This window comes from Lolium rigidum, chromosome 6, assembly GCF_022539505.1.
Source record: "Lolium rigidum isolate FL_2022 chromosome 6, APGP_CSIRO_Lrig_0.1, whole genome shotgun sequence".
NCBI classification, from domain to species: domain Eukaryota; kingdom Viridiplantae; phylum Streptophyta; class Magnoliopsida; order Poales; family Poaceae; genus Lolium; species Lolium rigidum.
This window is the reverse complement of record NC_061513.1, coordinates 97,287,939-97,312,933: the sequence shown is the minus strand read 5'-3', so window position 1 is coordinate 97,312,933 and position 24,995 is coordinate 97,287,939. Positions and strand designations below refer to the sequence as shown.

General features: G+C 47.6%; 1 long non-coding RNA gene across 2 annotated transcripts; it reads right to left on the bottom strand.

Annotated features, from left to right (window-relative positions):
* Window positions 1-13,912: 13,912 nt before the first annotated feature.
* Window positions 13,913-19,169, bottom strand: LOC124659068. 2 transcript variants are annotated; one of them, XR_006989438.1, is made up of 5 exons: window positions 18,358-19,169; window positions 18,120-18,257; window positions 17,089-17,911; window positions 14,794-16,950; window positions 13,913-14,153 (listed from the first exon to the last, which is right to left on the bottom strand). It is a non-coding gene; the product is annotated as an uncharacterized LOC124659068 (long non-coding RNA). The 2 variants fall into 2 exon arrangements; XR_006989437.1 differs by having other exon boundaries at window positions 18,120-19,169.
* Window positions 19,170-24,995: the final 5,826 nt, after the last annotated feature.

Here is a 24,995-nt window from a genome sequence, read left to right as displayed (position 1 = left end):
AAGAGGAGTCCATTATCTGTTGTCTATGTTGTCCCGGTATGGATGTCTAAGTTGAGAATAATCAAAAGCGAGAAATCCAAATGCGAGCTTTCTCCTTAGACCTTTGTACAGAGCGGCATAGAGGTACCCTTTGTGAAACTTGGTTAAAGCATATGTATTGCGGTGATAATCCAGGTAGTCCAAGCTAATTAGGACAAGGTGCGGGCACTATTGGTACACTATGCATGAGGCTTGCAACTTATAAGATATAATTTACATGATGCATATGCTTTATTACTACCGTTGACAAAATTGTTTCATGTTTTCAAAATCAAAAGCTCTAGCACAAATATAGCAATCGATGCTTTTCCTCTATGAGGACCATTCTTTACTTTCAATGTTGAGTCAGTTCACCTATTTCTCTCCACCTCAAGAAGCAAACACTTGTGTGAACTGTGCATTGATTCCTACATACTTGCTTATTGCACTTATTATATTACTCTATGTTGACAATATCCATGAGATATACATGTTACAAGTTGAAAGCAACCGCTGAAACTTAATCTTCTTTTGTGTTGCTTCAATACCTTTACTTTGAATTATTGCTTTATGAGTTAACTCTTATGCAAGACTTATTGATGCTTGTCTTGAAGTGCTATTCATGAAAAGTCTTTGCTTTATGATTCACTTGTTTACTCATGTCATACACATTGTTTTGATCGCTGCATTCACTACATATGCTTTACAAATAGTATGATCAAGATTATGATGGCATGTCACTCCCGAAATTATCTTTGTTATCGTTTTACCTGCTCGGGACGAGCAGAACTAAGCTTGGGGATGCTGATACGTCTCCAACGTATCGATAATTTCTTGTGTTCCATGCCACATTATTGATGTTATCTACATGTTTTATGCACACTTTATGTCATATTCGTGCATTTTCTGGAACTAACCTATTAACAAGATGCCGAAGTGCCGATTCTTGTTTTCTGCTGTTTTTGGTTTCAGAAATCCTAGTAAAGAAATATTCTCGGAATTGGACGAAATAAAAGCCCGAGAGGCCTATTTTCTCACGAAGCTTCCGGGAGACCGAAGACGAAACGAAGTGGGGCCACGGGGAGCCAAACCCTAGGGCGGCGCGGCCCCCCTTGGCCGCGCCGCCCTGTCATCCGGGGCCCCTGTGCCCCCTCTCGACTTGCCCTTCCGCCTACTTAAAGCCTCCGTGACGAAACCCCCGGTACCGAGAGCCACGATACGGAAAACCTTGCGAGACGCCGTCGCCGCCGATCCCATCTCGGGGGATCCGAGGAGATCGCCTCCGGCACCCTCGCCGAGAGGGGAATCATCTCCCGGAGGACTCTACACCGCCATGGTCGCCTCCGGAGTGATGAGTGAGTAGTCTACCCCTGGACCATGGGTCCATAGCAGTAGCTAGATGGTTGTCTTCTCCCCATTGTGCTATCATTGTCGGATCTTGTGAGCTGCCTATCATGATCAAGATCATCTATATGTAATTCTATATGTTGCGTTTGTTGGGATCCGATGAATAGAGAATACTTGTTATGTTGATTATCGAAGTTATGCTTATGTGTTATTTATGATCTTGCATGCTCTCCGTTACTAGTAGATGCTCTGGCCAAGTAGATGCTTTTAACTCCAAGAGGGAGTACTTATGCTCGATAGTGGGTTCATGCCTGCATTGACACCAGGACGAGTGACGAAAAGTTCTAAGGTTGTGTTGTCGTTGTTGCCACTAGGGATAAAACATTAGTGCTATGTTCAAGGATGTAGTCACTAGTTACATTACGCACCATACTTAATGCAATTGTCTCGTTGCTTTGCAACTTAATACTGGAGGGGTTCGGATGATAACCTCGAAGGTGGACTTTTTAGGCATAGATGCGGTTGGATGGCGGTCTATGTACTTTGTCGTAATGCCCAATTAAATCTCACTATACTCATCATGATATGTATGTGCATTGTCATGCTCTCTTTATTTGTCAATTGCCCAAGCTGTAATTTGTTCACCCAACATGCTGTTCGTCTTATGGGAGAGACACCTCTAGTGAGCTGTGGACCCCGGTCCAATTCTCTTTACTTGAAATACAATCTCTTGCAATACTTGTTTTTACTTGTTTTCTCTGCAAACAATCATCTTCCACACAATACGGTTAATCCTTTGTTACAGACAAGCCGGTGAGATTGACAACCTCATCTGTTTCGTTGGGGCAAAGTACTTTGGTTGTGTTGTGCAGGTTCCACGTTGGCGCCGGAATCTCCGGTGTTGCGCCGCACTACATCCCGCCGCCATCAACCTTCAACGTGCTTCTTGGCTCCTCCTGGTTCGATAAACCTTGGTTTCTTTCTGAGGGAAAACTTGCTGCTGTGCGCATCATACCTTCCTCTTGGGGTTGCCCAACGAACGTGTGAAATACACGCCATCATGCGCCTAGATTGGTTTGTGATGAACGTGATTGTTGTTTTTCTCAATAACCCTAGATACATATTTATAGTCCGTAGACTTTCTAACGTGGGAATAATCCCAACCGTGCGCGAGCCAAATTCTATCTAACCGACACGTATCCTACTATATTTACAGATACACGGGCAAACTAGCTCAAACTTTGTATACAAGGCCGATTCATGTATATCTTCCGCGTATATTCTTCAAGCCCACCTTAATCGCGGCCCACCTCTGATCCGGTCAAATTCTGGTGATAACACATGCCCCCTGGTTTTGGAAATGATAATTCCAAAATCACTCTGTTTTTTCTTCGTCGGGTCATGTCGTGGCAGAGCAGAACCGTCGCAGTATCCTTCATCATGATGCCTTGCCTTCACAACTTCTCTGCAAGATTTGATAGCTTTAACACCACTTCCTCGGAAACCGTAGTGGCATTAAATCTCCACTATACCCCCCTTATTTAACTGTGCCGAACGGCTCGCCTCTTCATCCCCTTGTTCTGTTCCAACCATCGGCACCAAAAAACTCTCTTTCCCTGTAGCAATGTCTTCCTCTTCCTCCGTCTCATCAGGCCTCTCTTTCCAATCTTCTTCCTCGAGCGAGCAAGAGTGGGACTTTGACTACGTGCCAGATGGCCCACCCGAGGCCCTCGTCGGGTCAGATGGTGACTTACCCACGACCGATGGGGAGGACGACCTCCAGTTCCTCATCGAAGGGGAGCCTGGAGAGCGAGAGCGAGGACGACCTCCACTCCGGGCGAACTCCACCTCCTCCGACGAGGAGGAGGAAGAAGAAGAAGAGGAGGAAAAGGAGGAAGAGGAGGAGGATGACTCCTCCTCCTCCGCTGGGTATCCGCCGGCGAAGCGCTTCCGCGCTTGGGCGGACAGCGAGGACGATGATGATGACGAGGAAGAAGAGGCTCCGGCCGAGGGCTGGGGCAGCAGCGACGAGGAACTCTCCGGAAGCAGCACCGACGGCAGCTACGATGCCGACGACGAGGCCAGCGAGGATTAGTAGTGTAGGATTAGTAGTTCCTGAGCAATCGGCTCTTCTTTTGTTCTTCCTTTCTTGAGCAATCGGCTCTTCATTGTAAAAACCCCTCTTATTAATGAAGGAGTGCTTCCAGTTAATTTTGCCGATAGTCAAAGTCAAACAATCCCCAAAAGAGCCGATGGCATCGCATCGGCCTCTACCATAAAACACGAGTAAGGCCAACCTAATTGCCCCTCCAAACGGTAACCTGCGACCTCCGTCTGAGAAAGCAAACTCAGATCCCCAAATCGCCGCCCAAGCAGCTCCACGAATCTCAGATCTCAACCGCGCCGTCCCAATTCCACAGCGCATCAAATGGCGGAATCATCCAACGCCAACGCCATGGTCTCCGGTCTGAAGGTAATCCTTAACCGCCTCTTCGCCATTCGAATCAATGTTAGGATTAAACAACAAACACCTGAATTAATGCCCTATTCCGTTATTAATTTTAGGTTTCAGACATCCTGCTGCCGCATCCTTCTCTCCCAAATTCTATGTGTCTTGGCCCCCGTTCTTCCGAGAGTCCCGCTCACTTAATCTCATGCGAGGCCAATAGAATCCCCTTCGTGAACCAGAATTTAGATCTGACTTCCTGGGCCGACTGCCTGCGAGCCTGGCCTAATCCTCCCGAAGGTTGGGTGGCATGGTACAGTAGAGTGTCTAAAACCCATTATGCCACCTGGGAAACGATAGGGATAGCCGATGCTTTGTCATTATCATTGTCTCCTCTTGAAAAGAATGAGAACATTCTGAAAACCATCGGCTACTTTTGGTCTGATGCACTGAATTGCTTCATGTTCGGCCATGGCCCCATGACACCAACTCTGCTGGACGTGGCCATGATCACAGGCCCGAACATTGCATCCTCAAGCCCCTCTCGCCTTTAAATTGCCAAATGTCCCTTTCACCCTTTCCTCTAAAACAGAGTGTACAAGCCAGGGCGCCTACCTCGAGCGTTATATGAAAACCAAAGGCCCCGTGACGAGAGAAAGAGCACACGGCCTTCTTGAACTTCCGGCTGGAGCACTTCATATTCTGTGGTCCTTCACTCGCCCCAACCAAGAATTACCTTTCCACGGCCTATGAACTCGCCAAAGGCACTCAACTTGGCCTTGGCAAGCTGTTCCTTGGAGAGGTCTATCGATCTCTTCAATCGATGTCCGTCAAACTTGTTCTCCCAAAAGACGGTTAAAACAGGAGGCCCTCGGTGGTTTATTCGGTTATGGGCTCAGCTGTACTTTCGAAACCGGATCCCAAACTTCCCACCTTTGGCCACCTGCACCTTCCCGGATGCTAATGGGAAGGAGATCCGATGCACTAGCTATGGCCAAGCTCGTATAGCCTCCCGGGCAGTCGATCGATCCCTAAGGAAGCAGCAGAGTGGTTCAAGATTTTCTTCCAAGGCTTGGACAACCCCTGTTCTTTCCTTATACTCGAATCGGAGAACTTTGAGAATCCGAGTCTCCTTCCGGTTAGACAGCTTTGCCGATGACGCTAGCACCGGCACTTGTACTCTATCATGATCCGTCCTTGCTTTCTCCCCGTTGGCATGAGTACCTCAAACAGGATCATCAAGCCTGGTTATGAGTCTTACCAACCGGTGGTAGTAGCCCGGCAGCTTGGTCTCGGGCAAGTGCCCCCACACTTCTTTCTCCACCACCTGACGGCAAGCGGATCCGAACCGCCCGACATCCTATGCGGCCAAAGGTGCTATACCTTCTTTGACGCTCCGGCCATTCCAATTCCTCATAACCTCTGTTTCACCATCACTACCGATGGTTTCGAGACTTGGTGGTCCATGTGGAAGACCCACGCCTTCGAAGAGCTTCTAGGACCGTTGCTGAAGCAACTTGATGCCGAATGTGACGTTCCCGCACACCGAGTACCATTACATATAAATTTCTTGCAATGGCTCATGGTGATTGTCTGTAACCTGGCTCTATCTCTTGGCAGCAACAAGATGGCCCAGAGCCCACGCAAGCCGATGGCTCCCCCTTCAAATTCCTTCCACCAGCCCCGGTGGTTCTCTTCTGTCGAGCTCGCCACCCCTGAAGAAGGTCATAATGCAGAGCCAGCCGATTTCACCGAAATCGGCTCCCAAGAGTAAAGCATCCTCGGGGCCGGTTGCCCCCGAGCCTCAATCCGGACGAGGAAGGCGAGTGAGGAAAGTAGCTTCCAGAAAAACCCTGAAGCGCAAAGCTCCTGTCCAAGAAAGCTTGCATGTAAGCTGACTCGTGCCTTGACTAAATTTATCTGTCCTCCCAGTATTTTGCAATATGCTTGTACTTCCTTTTACAGACTTCCACCGAAGAGAACTCCAGCGGGGAGGCACAGTCCAGCCAAAGGGACTCGAACCCGGGCAACTCCGGGAGATCCACCACACAGAGTCAGACGGACTCGCCAGCGTCGGCTTCTAGGAAAAGGTCGACTCCCGAGCCTGTCGCTCCTCAAGCTTCAATCAAAACAGGGTCACGTGTGAAGCGTCGATGCGTCAAAAGGGCTCGCAAAGACCCACGAGTTTCCTCGCCAAGCCAGGAGGTTTCAAATGTAATTGCTTCACCAGTTCATATTTCATGCCGTCCCATTGCTACTTGGATCGGCTCACCATTTCTTTTGTAGACCAATGAGACCTCTAGCGGGGACGTTGATGAGGTACTGATGCCATCCGCCACGCTAGACCTAGCCACCTCGACGAGCGTGGCTGACCAAGTGGCTAACCTAGCCAAGTCCACGGAAAAGCCGATTATCACAACATCGGCTGCTCCTCCTACTTTGGGAGAGGTACGCTCCACTCCCTTGGCTCTACCCTTTTCTTTGTTGTACACTAATACTTCTCTTGTTCGTCTGTCAGGGTTGTGATCTTTCAAGCTTGCTGACGTTCGATCCCGAATCCATCGAACCAGCTACTTCCAAGGCAGGTGAAGAACCAAGCCCTAGCACGGTCCATGGTCCACTCCAGCGTCTCAAGGCTTTGCTCTCCTCCTCAGTTGAGACCCTGGTTGAAAACCCCGAGGCAGTCAAGGGCATCCTCGAAGACATCCAGCCCCATCTCCCGGTGACACTGCAGGTGAAGCTTTGGCCAGCTGTGACTCTATCGGTCTTCAGGTCAAGGGTGCAGTCGGCTCGTCAAAGAATTACCCTTCGTCGCGCCCAGCTTTCGTTGAGAGCCGATATTGCAGACAAGTGTCAACGGCTCAACGAGAAAAAGGCTGCTTTAGACGCCAAACCGACACTTCGCCAATAGTGCCGAACTCGAGACCCTGCGTAAGGAACTGGAGAACCTTGAAGAGAGGGTCAGGGTGACCAAGCAGCTTATCCAAGACAAGGAAACCCTCATTGCCCGCTCTCAAGAGGAAGCAAAAGGCCTCACAGCCGATCTGAAGACCGATCTGGCTGAAATTCGTGCCCTGAGCAGTCAGCTGGTGACGGGCAAAGACGAGGACGACGAGGCTGAGATCGCCGAGGTGGATCGTATCCGTGCTGACGCCCTTCACGCCCTCAACGCGTTCCTTCAGTAGAGCCTCTCTGTGTAAACTGATAAATGTCTTGCTGAACTTGTACCTCTAGAGTCGATGGCTGTGCATCGGCTTTTTACATTCTGAAGTCGATGTCTTTGCATCGGCTGTACTTGTATACTGTTGTCTTCGCATATTTTTTTTTTACTGGCCGATTTTTCTATCGGCACCCAATATTTCACTGCCCATGAATCGCACATGTTCATCGCACATGTTCATCTAATTAGGTGCCCCCCGAGCCGAATCTGTCAGGTAACTGCAGATATCGACTCTGTAGTTTAGCCAAGGCACTGCACTTGAACATCGGCTCCGTCAGGACCAATGTTGACTTCTTCCAGCTCATCAGCCGACGTAAACCCGTATCCCAGCTTTCCGTCGCCCGTTAGATCGACGTTGAACACAGGCAGAACGTATGGTGAGAATAATTTTGGCCGATTGCAGGAATCGGCCTCCATGTTGATTGAATTGCTCAATGAAGGTTTACATCTTGGTCTTGCTTTACTATAACTACGTGACATGCTTGAGACCAGATTATCCCTTTTTATTTTTTGGGGCCGATCACAAGGATCGGCCTTGCCACGTACGTCCATAGATTTTGCTCTTGTTACACGGTCAGGCCGGTGGATAAGACCAGCCTCACCCCGTCTTTTGTCACGTCAATGCGCTCGCAGTCGTCCAAAGTGATGCCTGAGAGTGGCTCTTGGCCTGTCGTCTCCCAAACGTTCATGCCGGCCGTTGAAATCTCGGCTGAGTCATCTGCGTGGACGACCTCTACTTCATCTCCATCCCACCTGTATTAAACATTGGTGCATCATGGATGGAATGCAACGATTGGCGTGGATCCAATCTCTCCCTAGCGAGGACAACATAGGTGCTCTTGCTATCGACAATAAAGAACGTCGTAGGGATGGTTTTTCTTCCTACGGTCGGATCCACGTTCGGAACACCTTGTGCTCCGGATGCTTGGCCGTTGAAATCGCTCGGTGTAACGTTGGTCTTGATCGGATCCGAGCTAGAGCGTCCCAACCGACGTAGCATGGAGTATGACATAATGTTGATCTGCCGCTCCGGTGTCCACCGAGCATCTTGTTGATAGGCTGCCCATTGATATAACCTCGTAAGTACAGGGGCCTTCAGGTGTCTGTAGCTCCTTTCTCGTGGCTTCTCAAAGATAACTGGCCGTGGGCCGCAGTCAAGTTGTGCCACAGGTGCTTCGTCTAATCCTGGAGCACAAAACTCCACTGGAAGGATGAACACCATGTTTGTGCCAGCCGATGTCTCATCATCGGCTTTCCTTTGTTTGGGGCGCCACTCTTTCTTTTGTGGTCGACCCTCTTCGTCCGAGTTTGCTGAATTTTCGCGGCCAGATCAGGCCGCGCCTTCCTTAACGTGTGTAGGTATAACCTTTCGGCTTCCTCCAAACCACGTAGTCGCTGAACCCTACGCTTTTGGGAACGGCTGAGTCCATCGGGGCACCACCTTGGCCGGTGGTACTTATCTTCTTCTTCTTCATCGTCGTCTTCTAACTCCTCGAGATCTTCCACCCGAGAGGACTCAGCTTGCTTGTTCCGAGATGGGAGAGGCCCTAGACGTTTGAACACTGACACGTCTCCTGCACCCTTCTTCTTCGTCTACATTCGCGGCGGTTGCCGATTGTAGGCAATCGGCTCATTCCTGAATCCCGGCAGTGTACGAAGAAGGGACAGTCCAGTGCCTATCCACGTCGTCTTGCTCTCTTGACTTTTCCTTGGCATGGCGCTCATATCGCTCCTCGTCGCGATCATGCCGACGATGTCTCCTGGCGTCCCCGCTAGCCGGACGATCTCCTTCGTCATCGTCGTCGTATCGTCGGCGTTGGTCGTATTGACTCACGTATTTGTTGAGGAGGTGATCGGAGAGAGGTCGCCGATATCGTACATTCTTCACTTCTCCCTCTCGTGATGTAGCGCTTGCCATCGTGCCGGAGCCGATCGCGTGGAACGGCTTCCTCTTTGTCCTTGTTATGAGAGCGGCTGCCCTCGTCTCTGTCCTTACCCGAGTGGTGCCCGGGTCCTACCATGTTGATGTTGAACGAGAAACCTGGCTGGCACCTCCCAGGGTAAGTGCACTCCACCATGTTAACGGCGGGGAAAGGGTGTGTGTCGACTTTCATGGCGTACTGGCTGAAAATTAGACGCCCTTGTTCTATCGCCATTTGGATCTGCTGACGCCACACCCTGCAGTCGTTGGTGGTATGGGTGAACGTGTTATGCCACTTGCAGTATGGCTTTCCGTTCAGCTCCTGTGCCGTGGGGATTTTGTGGCCTTCGGGTACCTTTAGCTGCTTCTCCTTAAGTAAGAGGTCGAAAATTTGCTCAGCTTTGGTCCCGTCGAAGTCAAACCCTCTTGGAGGACCTTGTGGATTAACCCATTTGCAGGACACGGGGCTTGCCCCCCGACTCCATTCAGCCACTGCTACCTCTTGATCTCCCGCAGAGCCTTCATCTTCATCTGCCTCAACCAGGACTACCGCACGCTTGAATTTATCCTGGTACAACTCTGGGTGGCACTGTTCATATAACGACAGTTTCTGAACCATATGTGCCAGTGAAGGGTAGTCTGCTTGGGAAGCCATATCCTTGATCGGTGATGCGAGACCCACCACCGCCAACTCGACTGCTTCTTTTTCAGACAAACGAGCCGAATAGCATCGGTTCCTAACGGTCTCGAAGCGCTGGATGTATTCGACACTTGTTTCTCCGCGCTTACGTCGTACTTGTGCTAGATCGGCAATGCCAGCCTCGGAAGCCTTCGAGTGATACTCCATGTGGAGCTTGTTCTTCCAACTGCTTCCAAGTCCGGATTGAGTCTGGTGGCAGCGATGTGTACCACCCGAAAGCCGATCCTGTGAGGGACTGTGCGAAGAACCTCACACGTAGTTCATCTGATGCTGAGATCGTGCCCAGCTGCGCCAAATATCGGCTCACATGCTCGATCGAACTGGAGCCCTCTGACCCACTAAACTTGGAGAATTCAGGGAGCCGATATTTGGGTGGTAGTGGGATCAAATCGTACTCGTTGGGGTACGGCTAGGAATAGCCGATTGCCCTCCTTTTCGGCACCATGCCGAACTGGTCTCTCAAGATTGTACTGATCTGATCCGCGGTGCTGGCTGCAGGAGTCGAGCTCTGAAGATTCGCCGGAGTGGCGTACTTAGCCAGCCACGCTTGCTTCTCAAGCTCTGAGCTAGCTGCAGGAGTTGAGCTTTGGAGGTTTGTTGGAGTGGCATACTTAGCTAGCCACGTCTGCTTCTCAAGATCTGATCCAGAAGCTCCTCCTGCTGTTCCAGAAGTCCCTGCTGTTGCAGTCTGGTTCGTGAGTGCCCGATTCTTGCGGTCAGCACGTATGTGCACGTGTACACGTGAGGGATCTCCTTAGGCGCCTCATACAAGAACTGGTAATCACTAGGGTCACCACCGATCTTGTAGACGACGAATGCCGGTGAACTCGGCACTTCTGGTGCTGCCAACGCGAATGGCAGCGGTGGTCGGGACTGGAGTGGTATCTCTCCTTGATGAGTCCCTAGAGCAGGTCCTGACGGCGAGTACTGATGCCTCATGATTTCCTGAATCACCCGAAGGGCGACACGCTCCAAAGTGTTCACCAGGTTCTCAGAATGGCGGTGCAGCGAATGAGCTACCATGAAATTAATCTCCTGACGCAGCGACCTGGTGCGTTCTTCTGACGGGGTAGACAGGTCCACTCCATCGAGCGCGCCTTCAGGTGAGAACCCTTTCCACCTAATGCCGTGTGAGCGGGTTCTCTGGAAAGAGCCGATGAGGTCGGCTTCGAGGATAGCTTTGACCTTGTCATACTTCTTCTTGAGCTCCTCAGTCAGATCTTCGTACTTGACTGGAGTACCTTCCGCCATCTCAGATGTAGATGGCGATGCAGTTGATGTCGAAGACTGTCCCACCGGGCGTGCCAGAATGTGTTGCGGTCAGAAACCCACCGGCGAGCAACGACGAGCAACACAGTAGAGCCGGGAGGCTCCCAGGACTGCGGCTGGCCCTGGTCCCTCGAGCGACGGCCCGCAAAGCCTCGGCACGCACGTCCGATGCTGGTGCAAGGGCGTGCCACCTGACCTATACATGGTCAGGAAGGTGATGGATTTGCTTCTCTTAGTTTCCTGCATGGCATACACGTAAACATTAAATACGAGCCTCGATCGGCTCTCAGGTTGTCCTGTGAATCGGCTCAAGGAGCCGATCCACCCATGATTCATAGGAGGTATACGATCACATGGTGGTCCTGCTTGATCAATATAAAACTAAAACGACCTACGACGATTTAGGGTTTTTACCACATAATCGGAACATCCTACGCGTGATTGAGCCTGACAGCCACGCACGGTGATAATAAACCAATTCTAGACAAGACCTAAAAATCAACATGAAGTTGATCCCCGGAACATCTTATCTAGGGCTAGCAAACTACACCCTACGTGCTACTGGATCCTTCAACCCGTTTGCAAGGCCTAACTATGCAGATATTAAACTAATCCTTGAAGAACAAGGAGCAATCATAACAGATCGGATCTACTAAACAATGATCAAGCGAGGTGCCGCCCTTACACCAAAGATAGGTGTAAGGGCGGCTAGACGTCTAAGGGTTGCATAGACAAAAGCATGTGACACGATGAAACAATGCTAACCCTAACACATCTATGATAACTACGTTGCTCGCCATCAACAAGGCTTCGAGCACGAGCAACGCATGAACAACGAATAAACGTATACTTGCCTAGATCGCAAGATGCGATCTAGGCAGCATGATGCTTACCCGGAAGAAACCCTCGAAACAAGGGGTTGGCGATGCGCCTAGATTGGTTTGTGATGAACGTGATTGTTGTTTTTCTCAATAACCCTAGATACATATTTATAGTCCGTAGACTTTCTAACGTGGGAATAATCCCAACCGTGCGCGAGCCAAATTCTATCTAACCGACACGTATCCTACTATATTTACAGATACACGGGCAAACTAGCCCAAACTTTGTATACAAGGCCGTTTCATGTATATCTTCCGCGTATATTCTTCAAGCCCACCTTAATCGCGGCCCATCTCTGATCCGGTCAAATTCTGGTGATAACATTTGGTCATATGTGGATGAATGTGATAAAAAAAATCAGAGGAGATGCATTTGGCCGCCTGTGGCCAGCAGCAAGAGCATACAAGCTTAGTACACATGAGTATCATCTTAATAAGATAAAAGAAGAAAAGCAAGCACTGAGTTTGGCCCTTGAATGGAGACCTTCCATTCTCTTTTGTGGTACAGGTCAGGATTTAACATTGCCATCAAGTGTGATCATATCAACAATAATTTGGCAGAAAGTTTTAACAACAGGATAAAGGATTTGAAGGACTTGCCTATCCATGACATGGTTGACCAAATTAGGATCATGATCATGAGGTTATGGGAATTGAGAGCAAGGATTGGTGATAAGCTGCAAGGGAGGGATAAACTTCCTGCTGTAGTGCAACAGGTAGTCAACAGGAGCAGAGGGCTTGCACACTTGTGTGTTGTGAAATCCTCATAGCATGGTGGTGAAGTTAGAGACACAAAGACTACCAGAAGGCATGTTGTTGACACTCAAAATAAAGAATGAAGCTGCCTTGAGTGGCAGCACACTGGAAAACCTTGTGAACATGCCATCATTTTTTTGGCATCCAAACACAAGCTAAATATGCACATATATTTGATGAATAGTACTAAGTTGAAAAATTCAGAGCTGCATATGCACAACCAATTCCACCACTTACAGATCAGTCTCAGTGGCCTGAAGTGGACATAGAATTCTCCTTGTGGACCTTAGAGCGGTACCAGTAGGGTAGCGGTACTACCGCTCCTGATACCGGTAGTACCGCTTTGGCTGAAACTGCTTTTTCCTCTTTTCCTCTCCTACCTTGTCACCTCGCGACACACACACAAAACCAGAAAATCTAAGAGCTACGCTTTAGTCTTCCGATCATAATATGTTCAGCGAGGGCACCGTACACTTGCAAATCAATCAAAGACAATCTTTGCGCACGGTTAAATTCATTCAAGTGTTGTCATCAAACACACAAAACACGGGATATGGATCTTGCTCTTACACTAACACTAAACCCTAACCCTAAACCTAAACCTAACCCTAAACCCTAAACCCTAACCCTAACCCTAACCCTAACCCTAACCCTAAATCCTAACCCTAAAACCCTAAACCTAACACTAAACCCTCACCCTAACCCTAACCCTAATACTAACCCAAAACCCAAAACCTAACCCTAACCCTAACCCTAACCAAGATTTGAACAAGTTTAAAACATGAAAATGGAAAACTAAGCCTAGATCCTTCTTACTTACTCCAAAATGAAGCTATTACCCAAGTTTTGTTCCATTTCATGATTCAAAATTCAAACCCTTTTCTTCAACCCTTGACTTCATACGACAGAGTTGGAGATATCACATTCCTTACATGATTTTTTTGTTTCATGATATCTACACCTTTTTTATCATTTTATATGGGTAGCATATGACATAAGAAGACTATGTGAGCTGGATTCACATTTTTCTGATTTTTTTGAATTTTATATCCTCATTTCAAATTTGGTCAAACTTAGGCCAAACTCAGGTTTGACCAGGATTTGAACAACTTTAAAACATGAAAATGGAAACCTAAGCCTGGATCCTTCTTAGTTACTCCAAAATAAAGTTACTAGCAAAAGAACGGCGCGGTGGCACGCCGCGCCCATGCTAAAGCTATATGAAAAGAGCCTTGGAAGCACAAAGAGAAGGATGAATGAGATATATAGAAAAATTAGTTGCTACCAGTATGATCACAGCATAATATGGCGCCAGTGTCTTGTATTGCTTACCAGATAAGATAAGAACGACACCACTTGCTTATATTGGAATTCGTAAACACGAAAAGAAGATGATTGGTGATCTACCAGATAGATACATGTGTTCAAAAACCCGATCTTACAAAACAGGATAGATAGGTGAGACAAATACACATAGTGTCAATATGAACTGGTCTTATTAGGGCCAAAGCTTTATAGTGGTGAGTGAAGTCGGCAGCGCACACAGTTCCATACTTTTGATGCACCTTCTTGATATTTGCACTGATGTAGTCGACCTAGCAAAACAAAAAGGTAAAAATATTATATGAATATCAACAACTGAAGAACTTACAATCAAATTCATGTGTGTGATTTCAGGACAAACTAATTGTGATTTTTCAATCACGCCACAAACTACTATTTTTTAGGGCTTCTATAAAAAAAGGCTGCAGTTATGAATATTTTGGTGACCTTTCGAAGATGTGAAGTGCAAATAAACCACATGTATCTTCTCGTCAGAAGCTAGAGTATATACTATCGGTCTAGTTCCTATCTAATTTTGCATAGATCAAACTCAACTGTGAGATGAAAAGTTATCGAAAAAATTCTTGAGACAAAGATGAGGAATTTTGCGCCTTGGTTTGGTCCCACTGATGTTAACTTTTTCCCCCTAATAATTTTGTATAGCTAAAGATTCCATAGCGCTAAAAGTGGGGGAACACACAATGCAAGTTTGAATTTTTCTCCCTAGGAGACGGTAAAAAAGGAAACAATAAGCAAACCAAGAGCAAGTGATCTGGTAACTGAAGGACTATGAATTTAAATAATCAGAAACATATCCTAGGTTAGAGAAGAAATAAATCCATAACCAATGCGCTGCAGCAATAAGTGTCTTAAGTAAACACGCATCATGAAAGTGTGTATTTGGTATAGTACCTCACAGTCAGACCAAGATGAAATCCAATTCATATAGATTTCTGAATCTTTCTCTTCTTAGAAGCCCGTGACACGCACAAGTATCTTCCATTGATGGCCTCGCTGCCAAGCATCCGTGACCAGTGTTGCCCTCATTGCTGTTGTGACCTAGACACAATTTTTCACTGTAGCACTATTGTTTTGAGCTAAGTATACCATTGTGGCCATCAATATAATTCAAGCAAAAAAAATCTTGAATACCTGCAGATCACAAACTAATGTGTAGGATTGGATAAGCCAATACAATGAATTACATGAGTTGCATCCGAAAATCTTGTAGACCGAGAGGATTTATACCTTTAATAACATATACACAACTTGCTCCTTGCCTCCTTCAGATGTATATCCATTCAAGCAAGGTCAGTTTTAGTCCTCATTGACGGGCTTCATCGGCTCGATATTATCCCAGTTGACCATGTCAAAACAGCAAGCAGAGCCAAAGAACTAAGAGAGGTAAAGGATATAGATTGCGTACCTCATATGCGCTGCCACGACCCTCCTCACCCTCGCTCCTCCAGCAATCGGTGCCTCTACTATCAGGTGCCTGTGGCACCTGGCTTTCTTGGCAGATGTTCAGAACGTCTACTTGAAGAAATCGCTTACCATATTGCCAGAGTTCTATTTAATAAGTAACATAGAACATCTCTCTCAAATGATATCATAGTCAGTTAAGGTAGAGCCTACAACACCATTCTTACATAATCATATAGCATATAACGTATTGTAATGTTATCATCCTTTCAAATGCTACCATAAATATTAAAATACTGGTGTCGTGTATAGTTAAGAAAATTATTTCAGAACAATGCCTCCTTATTCCTAAGGTTTTTGTGCAAAAAGTTTTAACTAAGCCCTCTTTGTGGAAATAATATCTGAACTCTAAACGGAAGAATTCAGCATGGATTGAGGACTCAAAAGTGTGCGTAAAAAGAGATCTGCTACTCAACTGAGACTGAACCATCAAACTGTCACCAGAGGCAAATGAAACACAAATCAAGATTGATTCATGTGTATAGTTAAGAAAATTATTTCAGAACAATGCCTCCTTACTCCTAAGGTTTTTGTTCGAAAAGTTGTTAACTAAGCCCTCTTTGCGGAAATAATATCTGAATTCTGAACGAAAGAATTCAGCATGGATTGAGGACTCAAAATTGTGCGTAAAAAGAGATCTGCTAGTCAACTGAGTCTGAACCATCAAACTGTCACCAAAGGCAAATTAAACACAAATCAAGATTGATTCATTTCATATTCATCTACTTTAGAAATGCATGCCTGCCAGTCTGCTTACAAAACTCGAAAGTTCAGCATCACTGAAAACTGGATGGCAACAAAAAAGTAATTGGCTACAAAAAAAATCTGAGAGGAGCACCATGAGAACCTATGAAGTAAGGAAAACAATCATGTTGTAAGAACTACAATTTGAATATCCTGCCTTCGAATCATGCTTATCTAATTCCACACAAAACCTTCTTTTTTGTTGGCAGCAAAACACAAAAGTCTAACATCTGCAAGAAAAGAGGGACTGCAAAATAAATAAGGAGATGGAGATTTGCATATTTTTTATTGATTAATTTTGGAATACAGAGCACAAAAGAGAAATTACATATAATGAAAAACTGGTAAAATCTAGATCTTGAGGGAAACAACATGAAAATGTGGTGTGCTCAAGTGAGATAATTGATGAAGTCAATGCCATGTCAACTGTCCAGAGCAATGGAAGACAATGAAATAGCTCGAAACAAAAGAACATGGAACCCAACCCAAATGTATAATCAAATATTTTTGCCATTCCTCGTTAGTACAATTTTATTCCCTTGTCTAAGATGAAATTGGCCTGATACACACACACACACACATTCCCATTGATAATCATAACCATAAGAAACATGTGTATACAAGTTTACATTATAAGGCAAACATATATCAAAGTTCACAACGGTGATATAAAGTAATAACCATATTAAGATTTGATTTCCAGAATCAAGTGCTACATCGTAAGGCAACTAAAAAAATGTAATGCTAGAGCAAGGAAGTCACAGCCTCAGATCTCTCTATAACCAGTGGATGCACATCATTGCTCTGCTGTCAAGATGTGAATGGTGCCAATGCCCCTTTAATCTGGAAGGACCGTATTTTTGGAATCAGTAATTGTAGGTAAACATATAGGTTTCAATCTAAATATATTCCCTGGTGCATCAGGTGTCATGCTATTCTAGTCTAGACAGTAAAAAAACATCGGACTCCAAAGGAACTTACCAGATCCACTTATAAATGTATATTTGTACATTAGATTGGGCTAGCTTCTCGAATCTGGCTCCGTGAAGCTAGACTTTTTGGCACTGCTCCAAGCTGGAGTTTCGGGAATCCAGAAGCTAGAGAACTTCTGATCACGCCTTAAACCAGTTCAAATATTTGCTGCAAGGAAGAAAATTTCAAGGCTTGGCCAAATCAAGCTAATATATCTAGGAATATTAAAATTTAAGTTAAAAAACTGAAACAATGAACAAACAAGAATCTGGCATCTTATTATGCTGAAATCATCACAAGCATAAGCCGAATTTACTAATTCAGTGGTAATCTACAGATCTAAACATATTACCGACCCATCCAAGCACTGAGTTGTGATAAAAAAAATGGTAGTCTGGTCGAGAACAACCAAAATGACCTTTCCAGATCACCATGCATTAGGTGCATTAAAAAGGCGTTTGTATATATTTTCATAATAAGCAAACATTGAACAACATTTCAACCGTGCACCTGACCCCTGCAGTAAATAAATCAGTGTGTTGTCATTTTATTCATGACAAAAAAAAAAGAGAGAGCTCTACCGTGAGTATATAGCAGATGTTCCATCAAAGAACTTGCATGCTTCTAATGAGGTCAGAGTCTTACCAATAGCTTTATTAAATACTAAGAGTATCTATTTGCATATTGGAGGCACCGGAGACACAACGATAATTGCTAGTGGACTGTAATGATCACCAAGCCTGCCCATTGCAAATCGAATGGAATTCCACAAGTTATTGCACCATTGCCGATATCCAGCAACCCTTTTGATATTCATATTTATCTTGTCTAACTGCAAAACGAAAGAGATTCTAGGAAATTGAAAAAGATGAACCAGAAGCTTAACTCAGGAAGAACTCAAATGGGTGTGACAACAACCTGGAGACTGTAAGAAATCAGATAGTTGTAGCATTATGTTGGTTGATCTTACTGAATGATCAACTCAGACACGAAAAACTTTCTCTGCAAAGAAGAAAATAAACACTTGGCCAGAATTTTACCTGCAACAAATGATCTCTCTGTCCCCGTAAAAATAAAAAGCAAATGATCTCTCTGTAGCAGTGCCCTTCACTGCTATGTACATTTACATCAGGTCAAGTGAATAAAAAGAAACTCTAGTAATTATTCACCATAGCAAGCTGTAAGCACAAACCAAGGAAACACTAATTATCAAAAGGTATCAGTACTGAGAAAGATCTACCAAAAGAGATAGAAATAACTAATAAGAGACAGACGAACATGTGATTCTCATGCTAGCGCCGCTATTTTCAGCAACTGCAGCTTGGACTTGCCACTCGGCTGAGTAAAACATAAAAGGAGATCAATATTGTGCACCCATATGTGAAAGAGAGGAAGAGTCGAAGGCTGAATACCAATTTCAGACACTGTGTGACCAGCTCCAATAGAAGATATACAATTCGAATGAGCACGGTAAACACTGATAATGGCCATTGACGGATGAGGAGGGTGGCCAATGACCGGGAGGTCCTTGAATCCGCCGTTATAGAGCCTCTGCCGTGACGACCACAGGGACCTCCCGCGAGAACACCGACGCCAATACAGAGAAGCGTTGCCACACCTCCCGCCGAGATCAGTCTCTTTGGTGCCCGACAGCGGCGAGCTCTGTCCGGAGCAGTGCCAAGGCCGCCCACAGCTCACCACGATGTCGATTCCATCCACCGCGCCAGTTCAGCGCCGCTCTGCCCGGTGATTGCACCCGCCGACCACACCGCCGCGTAGAACACAAATTGAAGCCCCATCTGCAGCACAAACCTTCAATCCGTCGCGCCTGAGGCCAAGCTATGCCCTCCTAGCGCCTGGCCGAACCCGACGCCCTCCATCCGCGTCGCCCACCGCTCATTGCACTCGTGCCGGTCCTGGCGCTCGCTGCCATCGCGGGCCACGATGTTCTTCAGCGACGCCTCATGCTCCGTCACAGCCATCACCTTCTACGACGCCCCCCACAGCGCACCAAGAAACGCATCGGCGCGGGACGTCGATAGGGAGAGAAGCCCGGAGGACTCCAGACTGCCGCGATGCCTCTCCGTCTTGCGGTCCAGCTCCTCGTGACCATGCCCGGCGGCGCGCGGGGCGGCGACGCCTGCGGCCATCTTGCCTCCGTGGTCCAGCTCCTCGTCACCATGGCCGGTGGAGAGTGGGAGGCCGAGGCAAGGAAAGCGGGATCGGAGATTGAGGGTATCTCCAGCGGCGCGACGCAAACGGAAGCTGAGCAACCGTTTGTGTCCGCCGTGACCGGAAATACGTCTGGGCCTGTTTCAGCGGGGCGACGCAAAGTGACCGGACCGTTCGCGGAGACGCAAACCTGGCCTAAATATGCGCCAGGTTTGCGTCTCGGCGGACGCTCGGCGGACGCGCAAAGTGTCCGCTCGCTTCTCCACCGGGCCCGCCTGGCAGCGAGCCTGCATCGAGGGCATCGCTTCGGCGGTCAGCGCTTCCGCGTCTGCGCCGCAGCCTTCGCCATCAATGGCGCGGCTGCCTGTTCTGCACGCGCACTGGCGGGCGGCGGCTGTCGTCTTCCACGAATGGCAGCAGGCCTTCGCGGAGGGCCGGAACTTCGAGTTCCCGGAGAACATGACGGACGACGAGATGGCGAAGGTCGCCGTCCTCGTCTCCGAGTAAGACGCGCCTGTGCAGCCGCCGCTGCCCCGCTACGCCACCGCCGTCATGCCGCCGGGCCTGTCGGCGGATGAAGCACTTCGACTGGCGCTCCTGGAGTCGGCGGCGCCTCCGCCACCGCCGGCACAGCCGCAGCAGTGGGCGCCTCCACCGCCGCCACAGCCGCAGCACTGGGCGCCTCAACCGCCGCCACAGCCGCAGGCCTGGGCGCTTCCACCGCCGCCACAGCCCGCAGCACCGGGCGCCTCCACCGCCGCCACAGCCGCAGACTTGGGCGCCTCCACCGCCGGCACGGCCACGACGACGGGCGCCTCCACCGCCGCCACGGCCCCGCAGCCTCCTCAACCTCGAGCACCGGCGGCGGCGCGCCCGGCGTACGCTCCCCCGGATGCCAACTGGCCTTGGGTCGTACCGGAGCTCATCGTGCTCGACAGCGATGAGGAGCAGCACAGCGACGAGGAGCAGTAGGCGTTTAAGTTTATTTTTTATGTTTTAAGTATGTAAACTATGTTTCATGTTAAAAAAAAAATGATTCGTCCTGCAAAAATGCGTCGTGCCGCTGGAGCCACCCTCGACGTAAACGGACGCGCGGTCGATTTTGACCAAAAGAGTCGACACAAACGGACGAGCGCGGACGCTAAAATACGTCGCGCCGCTGGAGATGCCCTGAGAGGAGGCGAGGAAGAAGGCGAAACAGCAAGCGGTAGTGGAGGGATGTACCTGCTGATGTCAGAGGCACAGGGAAACAAAAATGCTACGCACACCCAGATCTAAAACAGCAGAAGAAATACCGGTCTCAGTTTTAACCGATAGAAACTGCAATATGCCTCTATAACTACACACGAACTGATAACAAGGCATAGTAAAACACGTGTTAGCAAATGACATAGGTAGAAAGTAAAACCAAAAATCTGAGAAAACACGAAGTGGTTGAGGTTTAATATAGTAGTTATTACCCAAGTTTCGATCCATTTCATGATTCAAAACTCAAACCCTTCTCTTCAACCCTTGACTTCATACGACAGAGTTGGAGATATCACATTCCTTACATGATTTTTTCTTTCATGCTATCTACCCCTTGTTTATCATTTTATATGGTTAATATAGGACATAAGAAGACTATGTGAGCTTGTTTCACATTTTTCTGATTTTTTATGAATTTTGTATCCTCATTTCAAATTTGGTCAAACCTTAGGTTTAACCACCTTACAGGCAAAAACGGCAAAGTGAAATGAAAATCCAAGCCCAGATCCTTGTTCCTCACTAAAGGTGAAGCTATTGGAATTTGCAAACTTTTAAAAAACTTTTGCAACCCTTCAAACCATGGACTAAGCCCAAAACCCCTTTTTCTTGACCAGCTAACCCTATTGACCAATGTCAGCCGTAGATCTTACCCTAACGCGCAACGCTGTCCATCCGATCTAGTCTTATAGAAGGAAACGAGCCCGATCCGTGAGAAGCTCTTCTTGCAGTGTATACTGTTTATTGAGGCAACCTCAGTCATCCGATCATGGCTTCTAGAAGAAATCATGCCCGATCCGCGGCATCACATGTTCTTCCACGTGATTGACTTCCTTTGTTTCTCTCAGCACTTCGAGGACAGCTGGCGAGAGACAGGGATATGCCCGTTGGCCCGTCGCCGTGTCAACACCTAGCTCACGGGCCCGTCTAGGCCTGCCACGCATGCCTTGCTCGCAACCTTTTCCATGCATGCCCCATGCAACGTCGTACCAACACGTCTGCTAGAAATCGGTGAGAGACATTAAATCTACCCACTTAATTGCACCATAATTTTATCCCCTTTATTTTCTTTTTTCCTTTGCTTAGGAGCTGCAATAACTAGTGACCTAGAAATTAGGGAAATAATAATCTCGACATACCTGAAAAATCTCTCCGACCCTAAATTCCCCAAAAGAGGGAAGATGCACGTAATTAATTTTTTCTGTCCCCTAAGGTACACTCGTCGGTCCGTTGAGCGGAAGCCTAAACCCCGCTTCCATAGCTGGTCGATGCAGAGGAGCGCAGCGTGTCGACGCAGAGGAGGGCAGCCCGCCGTGCAATGCACGCATGCATGCAGGGGACGTCGCATCAAAGCTATTTTTCAGTCAAAGCATTGATCGCGTGTGCAGCACAGAGCACACGGCTGCCATCGCCTAGCACACATTACCATTACTTCCTATGCTTTCCCACATAGCTTCATAGACCGGCTTCATCTCCTCCAATTAATTCACTATGGCTCCAACATCTTCGCCCCAGGTCAATAAATAGTGCGCCTTAACTTCCTCTTCTTCTTCATCTTCCAAAAGCCCTAGCCACCATGTCGTACCACCTAGCATTCAGCAGCAGCTCCGATGAGGTGAGCGACGAGGACAACAACCCTAACTGTCGCCATTGGTGGGAATGGGAGCCAAAGAGAAAGCGCCCCCGACACGGGCGACGCGGGCGACGCACCGCCCACGACTTCAACTCCGACTCCCCAAGCAGTCGGACGGTGAGTTCGTCCACAACCCTGACCCCGACGATGTCATCCCGATCGCCCGCTCCGACAAGTACTGGGAAAAACAACATCGGAAGGAGGCTGCTGAAGGAGCTCGTGAGGAGCGGCGGGCGGCGGCGAGGGTGGAGCGCTTGGCGGCGAGGGCCCGGGTCGAGGGTGAGTCCGCGTTCCAGGAGGCCCAGATAGCGGCGAGGGCGGCGGAGTGGAGGGCAGTGGGGTGGGCCCCAAGGCCACCGGCGAGGAACTAGGCCAGCCTCCCGGCGGCGAGGTAGGCCGCTAGATGACGAACTAGGCTAGGGTTTGGGGTGGGGCCAGCCTCCCTAGTATTTATCTTTTTAATGTTTTTTATCTATGTCATCAAGTAAAAAGGCTACTATGTGTTCGTGTCGTGTCGACACGAACTAAATATCGTAAGCTACTATCCTAATATTGTAATTATCCTTGTTTTTATTATCTATTTCTTGTTGTGTGAGTTTGTATGGTGTGCGTTTGTATCGTGTGTGGGTGATGGACATGTTGCTAGGTGGGGCATATATGCACCACTTTATCTAGTTTATTTCCTTGTTCTATGAGTGTTTTCCATGTTTTATGAGTTTTCTTATCTACTATCCATATTATTTGGCTAAAAAATATGGTAAAACAGTTGTGTATAAAAATGCTCAATCTAACGGGAACATGCACTGCCTTCCACTAAAAACACTTAAAAATGATCAATCCTAGTTAGTTTGGACCGTATTGGGCCTGAAAACGCACTATTGGGCCTAGCCTTTTCTAGAACTTGTCGTCGGTTTTTTTTCATTTAACTGAACTTTGCAAACCCTGCACACACCGCGCGACCTGAACAACATGGTAGTTTCACCAAATTGTTGTTGCATTTGATTGAACGCAAAGACAATGAGCATAAGATCCATCTCAGTACTATTACAAAGTATGGAAATTGTTAAAACACTGATTGCTTTGTCTAACGCCTAATGATCAAGAGATAAACAAAGCTGAGAGAAATTACACAAAAATAAAATAGCCCGGCCATCAAATTATTCTGCTTTTTCAAATTCACAAGTTTCACTAGCTGCTTGTTAATCTTCTTCAACTCCTTCAACCCCATCTCTTCCGCAACCCCTTCCGATTCCCCCACGTAGAAGCAGATCCCAATTTCTCCACCACCGACGGCAAATTGAGCCCTAGGGTTGCGCCCTCCATCTGAATCCTCCTGATGTACTCATCAAGCCACTCAAAATACGTGCATTTAGCCAGATGCTGAAAAAAGAAAAATATTAACCCTAATTCCCAAATCGGATAAAAACGCAAAATTGAGAAAAATAAAATGAAATTGGCAGAGGGGAACTCAGATCCCACCTTCCCTTGCTCTGATTTTCTCTCGTATTTCACAAACTCACATCGGGTGTTGCCATTCTTGTCGCTCGTGGTGACCAGCCTCTTCAGGGCCGTCGTCCGTGGGCAATCAGGGCAGCTGCCCAACGGCACTAGACCGTAGCGTGGCCATTTGCGCTGGGAGGCGGAAGAGGAGCTCAGCATCGTCTGTCGGTGTTGCCGCGCGTCGTCGTCGTAGAAGAAGGGGGAAGAGAGGATGCAGAGGAGGATGCAACGGTCGGGGATTGCTCTGTCGCGGGGGCGAGGCGGCTCTGTCTTGTACCAGCTGAGAGATGTGGGTCCAATGCAGTGAGGTGGATAAGTTGTGGGTCCTGCGGTGAGGTGAATAAGAGGTAGGTCCCGCGCTCGGAGGTGTCCTGTGCTGATGTGGATAAGTTGTGGGTCCCACTCAGCCCATGTAATTTGAGTTGATAAGATGTCTACTGATGTTTAAGAAAAACGTCGCATGATAGCTATTTGCGTCGTCAGGAACATCGCATGCCGGCTATTCCTACGAACAACACCGTGTTCTTTCCAATAGCGAGGAAAGACGTCGCGCATGAGCTATTCACCCGATTGTAGCATTGTAGTTGCTGCAATCCATACAGCGACAAAAAGCTTCTTCAACGGGAGTGCACTGCCCCTTGCGTTGACGTTGCCCGACTGTCTGTCACCATCGAAAACTTTGAGATTCGTGTTAACAAAATATAACTTATAACCAACCCTATAAAACTATAGAGAATTACGTTATTAGGTCCATCTTAATTTACACAACATACCATATATTTAGTTCATATTTAAATGTTTCTTCTTCTTTTTCTTGCTTCATTCTGTTACACGTTTATTTTTCCTTCTTCCACCTCTAGAACATAGTTTTATACATGTTTTATGAAGTTACCAACATACAACAAATACATGCCCAAATCTAACAGGAGAGAGAAGGTCGCCGCCCGCAACACCGGCTACAAAGGCATCCCTTCCCAATGCGGCCCTCCTTTCCCACCCTGCAAGCTGCTGCATCCCTTCCCGTCGTCCCTCCTCCATCCCACAAGCAGCCACCACCTTCCCATCGACAACCTCCTCTCAGAAAGAGGAGAGAATTGAGGAGCTCACGCCAATAACAATGAGGACTAAGGAGAGATGGGTTTGTACTGGTGTGGATAGGAACATCCGTGTTCTATAAGGAGGGCCAAGATGTAACAACCCAAAGCACTAATCTCAGACTAATTTGGTCTCTTAGATAGTCCAACAACGTCAACATGGGGGGAGTCCTCTTTGCTCTCTTGAAGCTCGTTGGATTTTGTGAAAGTTTTGAAGATCAACAATGATCAACTAGAAGGGGTGGGTGAATGGCGATCAAACAAAATTAAAC